The sequence below is a fragment of the Triplophysa dalaica genome, chromosome 18, assembly GCF_015846415.1.
Source record: "Triplophysa dalaica isolate WHDGS20190420 chromosome 18, ASM1584641v1, whole genome shotgun sequence".
Classification (NCBI taxonomy): domain Eukaryota; kingdom Metazoa; phylum Chordata; class Actinopteri; order Cypriniformes; family Nemacheilidae; genus Triplophysa; species Triplophysa dalaica.
Genome location: NC_079559.1, coordinates 16823340 through 16834109, shown reverse-complemented (window position 1 = coordinate 16834109; position 10770 = coordinate 16823340). Strand labels below are relative to the sequence as shown.

The following is a 10770-nucleotide window of genomic DNA, read 5'->3' as shown; positions in this document are numbered from 1 at the left end:
AAATGGCAATTTCAGGAAGAGATTAAATAAAATAGCCAGTTTGGACTCAATTTAACAGTCAGATGTTAAAATATGAAACTAGAGGTCCTGAAGCGCTTGTCTAAAACCTGAAATAACCTAGTCAGTGACTTAAAATATATTAGTTTATTGATTAATTAATGATTTCGCTTCCTGTATGCAAGGCCATTTAATTTTCATATAAATGAATATTAAATCTTAAATCTTAAACCATTACATGTATATAGCTTCATGAGAAATTTATTAAGCTGGGTTGCAAAGTTTGTTGTAAAATGTTGGTAAAACTTTACAATAAGGTTGTATTTGTTCAATTCAATTCAATTCAAGTTTATTTTCACAATGTGTATTGTTTCAAAGCAGCTTTACAGGGGCAAACAGGAAGAACAGAAAAGTTAAAACACAGCACAGTGCATGGTATTTATACAACGAGTAAGTTCATTCTAATAAATAACATCTAATTTCTAAATAAATAAATAAATGAATGAATGAATGCAGTCCTGCGATGGGTTGGCACTCCATCCAGGGTGTATCCTGCCTTGATGCCCGATGACTCCTGAGATAGGCACAGGCTCCCCGTGACCCGAGGTAGTTCGGATAAGCGGTAGAAAATTGAATGGAATGGAATGAATGCAGTCTCCCGGTGAGCAGGCCAACACTGCCCTGCTGTGGCGAGGAACCCAAACTCCAATGATTGATTAATGGAGAAAAAAACCTCGGGAGAAACCAGGCTCAACCGGGAGGGCCAGATCCCCTCTGACGTGTCATAGCTGCACTCAGACTGCTGACGTGTGGTTTAGGTTTAGCATTTAATACCAAATATTGTAATTTCAGCATTAATAAGACAAATAGTCCGTCTTTGCTCTTGGTTGGGGATGTAGTGGTCTGAGCTGGGATGGTCCGATGGTCATATTTCTCTTGGCAGCTGGTGGAATTGCCTTAGATGGAGCTGGGATGGTCAGTCAGTCTGCAGCTGTATCTGGTGTAATCTCTAATTGGGGATGGGCATCTGTCGGTCGTCTGGACATGGTGGAACTTCTTCCTACCTCGGGATGGGCATCCCGAGGCAGAGTCGGAAAGAGAATAAAGAGAATAAATTTGTTCACATTAGTAAATGCTTTAGCTAACATTAAGCATATCTATTTTTAACATGAATTAATCCTTGTTAATTTTAGTTAATGACAATACAATTCAATACAAAACAGTTCTTGCTTCATTAATTTATGAGAAAAATTACAGCTTTTGATTTTTAAAATACACTATTTAATGCTGAAATGAACATGAACTATAACGAAAGTGATAGTTCACACATACTGTACACACATACTGTCATCATCTACTCTTGTCATTTCAAACCTGTATGACTTCTACTGCAGAACACAAAAGAAGATATTGTGAAGAATGTTGGAAACCAAACAACTATGGTACCTATTGTAACTGTATTGGTTTTGTGTGAATTGGTATAACCATTGTTCAATTACCAACATTTTGCATAATATATTTAATGTTTTGCAGTAGAAGGAAAGTAAAACAGGTTTGAAATGATAAGAGGGTGAGGACATTTTTACAGAATTTTCATTTTTGGGTGACAAATCACTGTAAAGTATTGTAACACTGTGTGTTAACTACAACATTAGAAAATGCTCCAATGTTATTGTGAAATGTTACCAAAGTTGTTCCTTTGGATACACTTAATCATATTTTGTCAAAAAATGGGCAAATAATAATTTGAAATAATTATAACTTAATCACTTAAAGCTTACCATTCGGCTAGATGGGCAGGGTTGCTCAGCACTGTGGCCACCACTCTTGCCCCGTCCACTGAAGGGCAGGACCAAAGTGTCTGAACAAGTCTTTCAGCTTGAGATTGTACAGCCAACAGGTTCTGCCTTAGCACGCAAAGAAGATGCCCAACTCTTTCACCTGAGATATCAATTATCCATGGAATTTTATCATGGCCAAGTACATTATTTAAAGGGACAGTTCACCCAAAAATGAAAAAAGATGAAGATTCTGATATCATTTAATATAGCCCTCAAGTTGTTCAAAAACTGTACAAAATGATTGGCTCTGTAGAAAAAAAAAATGCCGCAAACTACATTGTTCTGGGGCACCATTGACAACCAAGTACTGCGAAAGTCAATAGAACTGTTTGGTTATACACATACTTCCAAATATATGCATTTTATAGTGTAAAACAGAAAAACTAAATTTACCCAAGTCTGAAACAATCTGATGGTGAGTAAATATTGACAGAATTTTTGTTTTTGGTTGACCTATCCCTTTAAGCTCATTGTTTAAACAATGTACAAACAATTCACTGTACAAACAACGTGTTCTTTACCTCAAATCCATTACACAACTCTGGAACTACGTAAACTACGACTAATGAAAAACTTTAAATAAACGGTTACTTTAATTCTGACAGAAAACATACCATAAAGGCCAAAGTTGTGGGAAAAAGACTGAGCGCAGAACACTTCCAGTCCCAAAGACACGCAGTGCCGAACAGCCCGGGCCATCCTGCTCTAAAGAGCCACTGCACAATCCTTGAACAGGAATCAGGATGAATGGAAACAAATTACGCTTCTGAATAAACACAAACAGAAATAACTGTTGCACCTTAATAACTAAAAACAATCATTATATATTAGTTTGATAAGATCAACTGAGCATCTTCTGTTATCAGTCTAGTGGCTGAACTATTATTTTATTCATTTCACAGTGTTGTGAGACACTGTTAAGGAAGTAGAAATGTGAAAGGTGTTTGAAAGTCTCTGCTGAGATGCTCAGCTGAAGTATTTATGTCTATGATTAAAAAACGTTTTATTCGTGAGACCGCACCATCATGACCTCAGCTACACGTTTCCACTCCTCCTGAGAGAGGTCAGAGCCCGTGGGACTGTGCCCAGAAGCAAACAAGAGCACCACACTATGATCTGGAGCGTTTTCCAAATCATGTAGCATGCCATCCACAAACACCCCGCTGGATTTTGCATCCCAGTACCGGTAGTATCTAACATGCTCAAAGCCTGTAGCCTTAAAGATGTCTGCCAGTGATTCTGAAAAAAAAATTGCTTGGTGTCTTAAGTTGAGATGCCCTGACAACTTCGAAAATATTTGTAGGGTTCATCTGGAGTTTTGGTTTAGAAAGTGCTGAACTACATACAGTTCAAATTTGGACTTTTTTATAGAATAGATTCTAGAACTGTATGAAATGCTGAACTAACTCACATGGTTTTATATTGGGGTGCCAAGTTCACAGTTTTCCTGTGGAAATAGGCTGCGTTTAAACTGTTGTTTAAAAGTTTTATGCAAATTTTACTACAAAAAACTGGGTCCAAAAACTAAACAAAAAGGTTGTATGAACACCTGTATGAAAACCTTACAAAAAATTAAAGATTTACTTGTGAGCAAAACTTGCGCAAATAAACACAAACAAATTAAAGTAAATCTTACTGGTTGTTTTTTACAGTGTAGTTTACAGTTATTTCCAAGAAGAAATTGTACAAAGTGCATACAAAGTAATTATTTTAGGTATAAAAATGGCATAATTTAAATTTCAGGTATTTGGGCTTGGTTTTGTATGGCAGATCTGGTAACCATGCTAGTAATGTATGTTTATGCAGTGTACTCACCATCACAGGGAGAGGAGAGGAAGACGGATCCACTCCAGGAAGAACCTGAGCAGAACCAGGTTCTTAGCAACTCAGCACCCAGACGAACTGCCCGGTACATCCTACTGTTTGGACACAGAACACCTATTACAAATTCCAAATGCACTTTCACTTAGCCAGTTCATTTGTACATTTGGAAGTTTAGTTCCATGTAAAACAGTATAACATCTCACATGCTCAGGAATATTTACTCTCATGCTATTTGGGTCCAAGTACACAGTTTAGGCTATGGCGGACATTTTCTTTCCAATGGATGTTGTGATCTTCATTCAACGTCTTGCTGGTTCAAATTGGTTGACAAATTTGAAAGAAAAAATGTTCGTAGTCTTGAGCCTCAAATGACACGATAAATAGAACATACAAAAGGATTTTTACAACAGCAATTCAGCAAGGCGCGAGCTATGGTGAAACCATGCAACATGAAAACCAACATTTAACTATTGTATCAGTGTGATGTTCATCTGTTCAATGACTGTAAAGGGATCAAAGGAGGCTTCCGTTGTGTGTGACTAATCCTTTGCCATCATATCTTACTGCCAACTCATTACTAAGCTTTATATTGTTTATATTTAGCACTGACATTTAATGATAGCTCTGTCCAGTTTTACACCATCAACAAACAAACTACACATGTACCTTCAGAGCCTAATCTGTGTATTCAGCTTGCCGGTCTCGGTTGATGACAAGCAAGATTGGGGATTACCATAAACATTCAACAATTGTGTGGATATTGTATTATTTGCTCCATTGGTCTACCACAATGACGTTTGTTACAGGAAAAGGCTAAATGTTACCCTGCTTTGCAGTATAGCTGGGCTGTCTGTGCCCAATGCAAGTTCTGTTGCCCTCCTGCTGAATTCTGGGATACCGAAGACAGGTGTGTACTGTGGGATAAGAGTGGGGTCTGTAGCGATCTGCTGCTTTATTTTTCGTATCAGAGGAAGCCATATGGTTTGTCCGTGCTCTCCTAAATACTCTGGTCAAAAAACATAAATATTTAATTACTAATAGTGCTTTATGCAGTTCACAGTGATGTGATTCATATGTGCGGCCGAAGTAAATGCTGTATTGTAAACTCATCAAATTATCATATTTCTGATGCAACCACCGTTATAAAGAAATAACACATATTCAACCTTTATTACCAACTTCATTCATTTGTACGGATGGTGTTTTGGACTTATTCCAGTTCATTTATGTTCTGTCTGTGTCCATCTGCCAGGAAAAAATACCACCATCAGAGCCCGACAAAGTTTTTGTCGAAGTCAACGCAACTCCCATTATAACCAACGCATTAAAATGTAGGCTATGTAATGCAGTAGCGTAGCCACGAGTGGGCCTAGGCCTGCATGACTTTTCTCAACTGAAAATTTTCTCACCCTCGAACAATCCGCCTTGTCATGTAAAAGGTAAGACAATGGTTTGACTGGTAGCTGCCCAGCTTCTCCGGCTCTTAATCCTGGTCCTAGCGACTCCCCTTTGCATATTTTGTAGGCCTATGCGTCTCTTACTGCTTCAAAGGTTTGTTCAATTCGCCTGGTAAAAGCCCTGCGAAATGGACATAAAGGGCATTGAAGTGCACAAAGCGTAACTACTAACGTTAGGCAAATCTCATGATTGCGGTTAAATAACCCTTTAAATTTCCATAGTAATTTTTGTCCGTGTATGAAGACGCTGCAGAACTTCAGAAGAAACTTTAGTCGATTTCCTGTGTGCAGGGAGTAGAGAGCAGTGAACACTATGTAGGGATCATGTCAATCGAAACACTGTTCATTCATGGAGCGCTGGTGATTTAAATCAGGTGTGTTTAACGAGAGAGACGCAAAATATGGGGGGGACTCGAGGACAAGATTAAGAGCCGCTAGGCTATTTATGTTTGCTAAAACGGTGAAATGAGCTGTATAATACATGTAATACATATAATATAATTGTACTACCTATAAATATTTACATGCATAGAGACCCATACGTATACACACTGCCCCCCTCACTTACAGACAGGCCCTCTCAAAAATAAAATTCTGGCTACACCCTGATGTGATGCTTTTTTTTCCTTTTAGGGAAAAAATACAATGCAAGTTTGTGACCAGAGGTTATAATAGTCACTCATCCCTTCCTGCAAGATTAACTTTATTGGGGTGCGTATCAAGCTTGAAATCCTCTATAAACTTCATTGCGCTTGACGTGAACGGTGTATCCACAAACACAGACAGAGCTGACATCGCGTGGGTGCGCGCTGCGTTTTCTAAAAGCAAATTCGAAATCTTCCTCAATGCAAGGCGATTTGTTTACGGTCTGTTGCCAATATGCGATGTGACCGTTTCCTAGCAACGACTTGGGGTGGCACTCATTTACTCCCATAGCCTACTGTAGGCTTGCATTTGTATTTCAGCCACACGCTTAAAAAGAAACCTGGATGCATCATCAGTTGCTTCTGCATTGCATCTCTAGTCTTGAAAGAACGTCTTTAATTCACAAGTGGAGAAAACCACATTCAATAAACATACATTATATAAATAACCTTTATTGCTTTACATGACTTGCTGTTTGTTATTAACATTGAAACATGAAAGTTTTCACCATTTTTACCAGGGTGAGTAATAACAAACAGGATAATCACGCTTTAACGGTGTCAGATAAAACTTTGCAGAGCCACACATGCCTGGTATGTAACAATCTTAACCCTCCTCCTCTTTCTCTTTCTCTTTTTCTTTTTCTTCTTCTTCTTCCTCCTCCTCCTCCTCCTCCTCCTCCTCCTCCTCCTCCTCCTCCTCCATTTCAATGGGATTCACTACAAAATGGAAAATTAGCTTTTTTGTAAAAACCAAAATGCAACATTGTAATGTGGATTAGTACATTTCTATACTTCATTTTAAACTACATTTAGTTTTTTATATTATAAATGAACCACAAATATGCAAGCATAGAGAATTGAAACTTGTAAAAAAAAAGGAAACTATCGAGATGCTTTAGTTTTCTAAACAACTTTAAAAAAACAAAGAATAACATTTCAAATAAAATAGAATTCTATAGACTGTTGGGTTATTGCTTGACTAATCTATTTATCTATTTTGCAATCACTTACATGTAATATGCTGACCAGAAATATACACAGGTCCCTTTCCAGTGCACAGTTTAAAGGTGACAGGAGGTGTTAGCTCCAAACTAGAAAAACTGATCTGAAACAAAAAAAATTTGTACACCCACAAATAACACAATAGGCGGTGTAAACTATACAGTATCATCATGCAAACCATCACATTCACCATTGGCATACAGTGGCGTAGGGTGGCAATGGGTAATGGTTTGGATCCGACCCCATCGCAAACGGTCACCACATGCATCTCGTCTCCTGCTTCCTCACCGAGACATAACTGTGAATCCATAAAAAACTTATAGAATCACTGCTTTGTTTGTAGGTTATTAAGGCCCTATCAAAGCTAACTTGGACAACAAACAAAAACAAATTATTAAAAGCAAGTTTTATAAACAGAATTAACAGAAGAATGTACTTACTGTTTTGATGAAAAGCTGATTCTCCAGAAGATCATCATCTGCTTTAAAGACAGCTGTGTTCTCAGAACCACAGAGTACACAACCTTTCAGGAAAGGAAACAACAGTAAAGTAAGGAAACATATTTGTATTAAAAAAACAATGCTGATTACTGGGTGGCATATGTACACTGTTTCTGTTTATAAACTTTGGAAACAAGCCTTTTTTTCAGCAGAGATGTACAGAAAGTGAATATATACAGGACAGAACTGAAGCTGCTTACCCCAGACAACACATGCTCTGTCAGACACAGACGATGAGCTGGACAAATCAGACAGACCTACTGAAAACATAGAGTCATTCTCGACAAAACAGGTTTTCATTTCAACCGGCAACCTTTCGACCAGCAACATCTCAGCAAGCACCATATTGGCCAACAACAACCCTTAAAGTTTTGGCGCCACTGTTGCTTTAAATACAAAGCCAATGAAATCGAGAGGGAGGCGCTTTAAACAGGCATCCATTTTAAAGGTGGATTGAATATTTCGGGGAATAATGAGCTGGCAGGTGAGGTGAGGAAACGTTCATTGATATTGAAAGTCTCATGACGTTTGTTTTTCTTCTGCGAAAGTGCGGATGCAGTTTTGCCCCGATCGTAAATGGGTTCTTAGACCACATTAATAAAACCTTTCATGATGAAATATCAACAACGTGCAAAGAACAACCAGAAAACTGTATCAAATAAGAAAAGTGTGTGTTAAAGATTAAACCAAATGAATGTTTTGCTATAATACGAAAAGTTATTATTGTCAATATCATCGACGCAAGCGAAGCGACAAAAAACTGCATCCTGATCATCTTTAAGACCTGTTTGAGGTGTTGAAATGTGTGATGAATTTCTGGTGTGTGATACTCTAAATCAGACACCAGATGGCGCTCTATGACTATTGAATAGGTTTCCTTGTGGTGTCTTTCGGGCAGCAAATTTCTAATTAAATGAGTTATTTTTAGTTTGATGGTATGTATTTCAATAATCAATGAAATATTGCCTTCTCTCCCAGGCTTGCTCTTTCCTTTTAAACATGTTCACAAACCATGTTTATCCAAAGGTTATGTTAGTTTACTAAAATTAAAACTTTGAAAGCATGTTTTTTATCAAATAAAATATTAGCCTTAAAAATTATTGAGAAAAAATAAACTAACAAAAATTTGAAATGTTGCTATAAAGGAACATAAAACAATGCCAAAAGCATATTGCAAAGTTGCTAAATATTTAACTAAAATTAATTAATCATAAAAGTAAAAGCTAATTTAATATATTAATACAAAATAATAAATCAAAGCTATAATAATTATGCCTAGATAGACTTTTAACACTGTTAGTCATTGTTTCTATTTTGTTCTGTTCTATTCCATTTATGAATGTAACTGTGATGATGAGCACAGAGGTCATCACGTGAAGGTCAGTTCACAGTACTAAGGTACGGAGAGGTGTAGGTGCAACTGAATCAAAGATGCACATTGTGTTAAAGCATGTTTATTGACCCCTAAAGATGGAACAATCCATTAGTTTTGGGCGGGAAGTGTAAATGTGTATAGGTGAGGGTGAGACAAAGGAAAGGAAGGTTGGTTGAGCATGGTTGGGGGTTAGAGAAAGACCCAAGCCCGCAAATGTCTTTCTATCTGTCGAGGCTAGCGTGATGTCTGGTTTTGCTTCTCATAGCATGTTTTTTGTTTCAATGTTTGTATAGTCAGTTTAAACAAATTTTTATGTTTTTTTCTTTTTGTTCTTATTGTGGGTAAAGTCTACGGATTCATTCACGTGTGAAGAGACAGCTGTCTGAAATAAAATCACTTGGATTGAAACAAGTTCCCACCTTGTGGTATGTTTTTGTACTCTCCCAGGCATTATGGCAGTAAGACTACTCCGATTGTTTGAAACAATGGACCGTCCGACTAAAAGCGGCGTCAACAATCCGACACATGGTGGCAGCGGTGCTTCCAGGCCTTAAGGGAGAGACGAGTACACAGGCAAGGAAATTGATGCGGACCCAGCTGCACCTCGGCTCATTTAAGTGAAAGCGACAGTGACTGACTGTTTATGTCCAGTGGAAAATGCCACCAAAGAAGCAAGATGGAGCTAGGAGCAAAGACGATGGCAAACCGGCAGAGCAACTGGACGCAGTGAGCTCAGCGCATGGTGAAATTTACTTCGGTGGTACTTCAGAGCAGATTGCAACAATGCTGCAAACTTTCTACATAGTCAACAGCAAAGAGAAGTACGACTGGAAAAAGAAACGCAACGTCACAATCTCAAATATAAGAGGCTTTAACATCAATTTGTACAATTACAGACAGAAGTTCAGTTGGAAAGAGAGAAACGTCGGGTAAATGGAGCGTTGGGCGTGGGGGATAATGTTTCTTCAGTTGCTACTGATGGAACTTCCGCTCCAGTGGTTCGTCCCGGGGTACAACAGACACAGCACGATGCGACTACATCAGCAGGAGCAGACGGAGCAGCGTCTGGAAGTCAACATTATGCATCTACAACTTTTAATAACCCGAAAATGTTACCATGGTCAAGCGACGAGGATATCGAGCACTATCTAACAACGTTCGAACGCAGTGCTCAAGCGTGCAAATGGCCAAGACAGGATTGGGTGTTACATCTATTACCACGGTTATCGGGCAGAGCAAGGGCAGCTTATGTGGGGATTCGTTGAATTATGACTGTGTTAAACAAACCATACTCGACAAGTTTGAAATTAACCCAGAGACTTTTCGACAACGCTTTTCGTGGGTAAACGTGGGTAAAGCAGAATAATCCGGCTTCATGTAAAAAAGGGGCGGAAATGGCAGAGGCATTCATGGCTGCGAGGCGATCAGTACATCCAACAAGATGATGGCACCCCAAACACACCGGGACCAGTAAGTCTGAGGATGTTAAAGGTGGTGGTCTGAAAAATTTTGGAGCTGCGGATAACCGAATACTACAAACTAGTTCTATGCTTGGTAATAATAGGCAGTCAGGAGGTGTTACCCGGTACAATAGATGGCCCATTATTATACGTCATGCATGCGGCCATGCAGGGCATAAGAAAGCTTGGATTGCCCGGGGCAAAACATGGCTAATACAGGATTGCCCGGGGCAAAACATGGCTAATACACGCTTGAGTTATGAGATAAGATCATCATTGAAGTTAAATGAGATTGAACTTTATACTGATGTGGTGGATTTTTGTAAATCATGCCCAGAATGTCAGTTTGTTAAACCATCTAAAAAGAGTGACAGAGTACACTTAGTAAATTTACCAATTATTGACATTCCCTTTTCTCGCATTGCAATGGATATTGTAGGCCCTTTGGAAAAGAGTAGATCTGGTAATAGGTATATTTTGGTTGTTGCTGATTATGCCACTCGTTACCCCGAAGTTCTTCCTCTCCGAAACATCAAGACAAGACAGGTTGTGAATGCATTGATTCAACTGTTCTCTACAGTAGGTTTGCCGAGGGAGGTAATTACGGACAAAGGGACAAACTTTACCTCTAGGTCAATGAAACAAGTTTACTCAATGTTACGTATAC

At 38.6% G+C, this 10770-nt stretch overlaps 1 pseudogene; it reads right to left on the bottom strand.

The window, feature by feature from the left end:
• Positions 1-234: 234 nt before the first annotated feature.
• On the bottom strand, positions 235-8373 carry LOC130439831 (aspartate aminotransferase, cytoplasmic-like; annotated as a pseudogene).
• Between the last annotated feature and the right edge of the window lie 2397 nt (positions 8374-10770).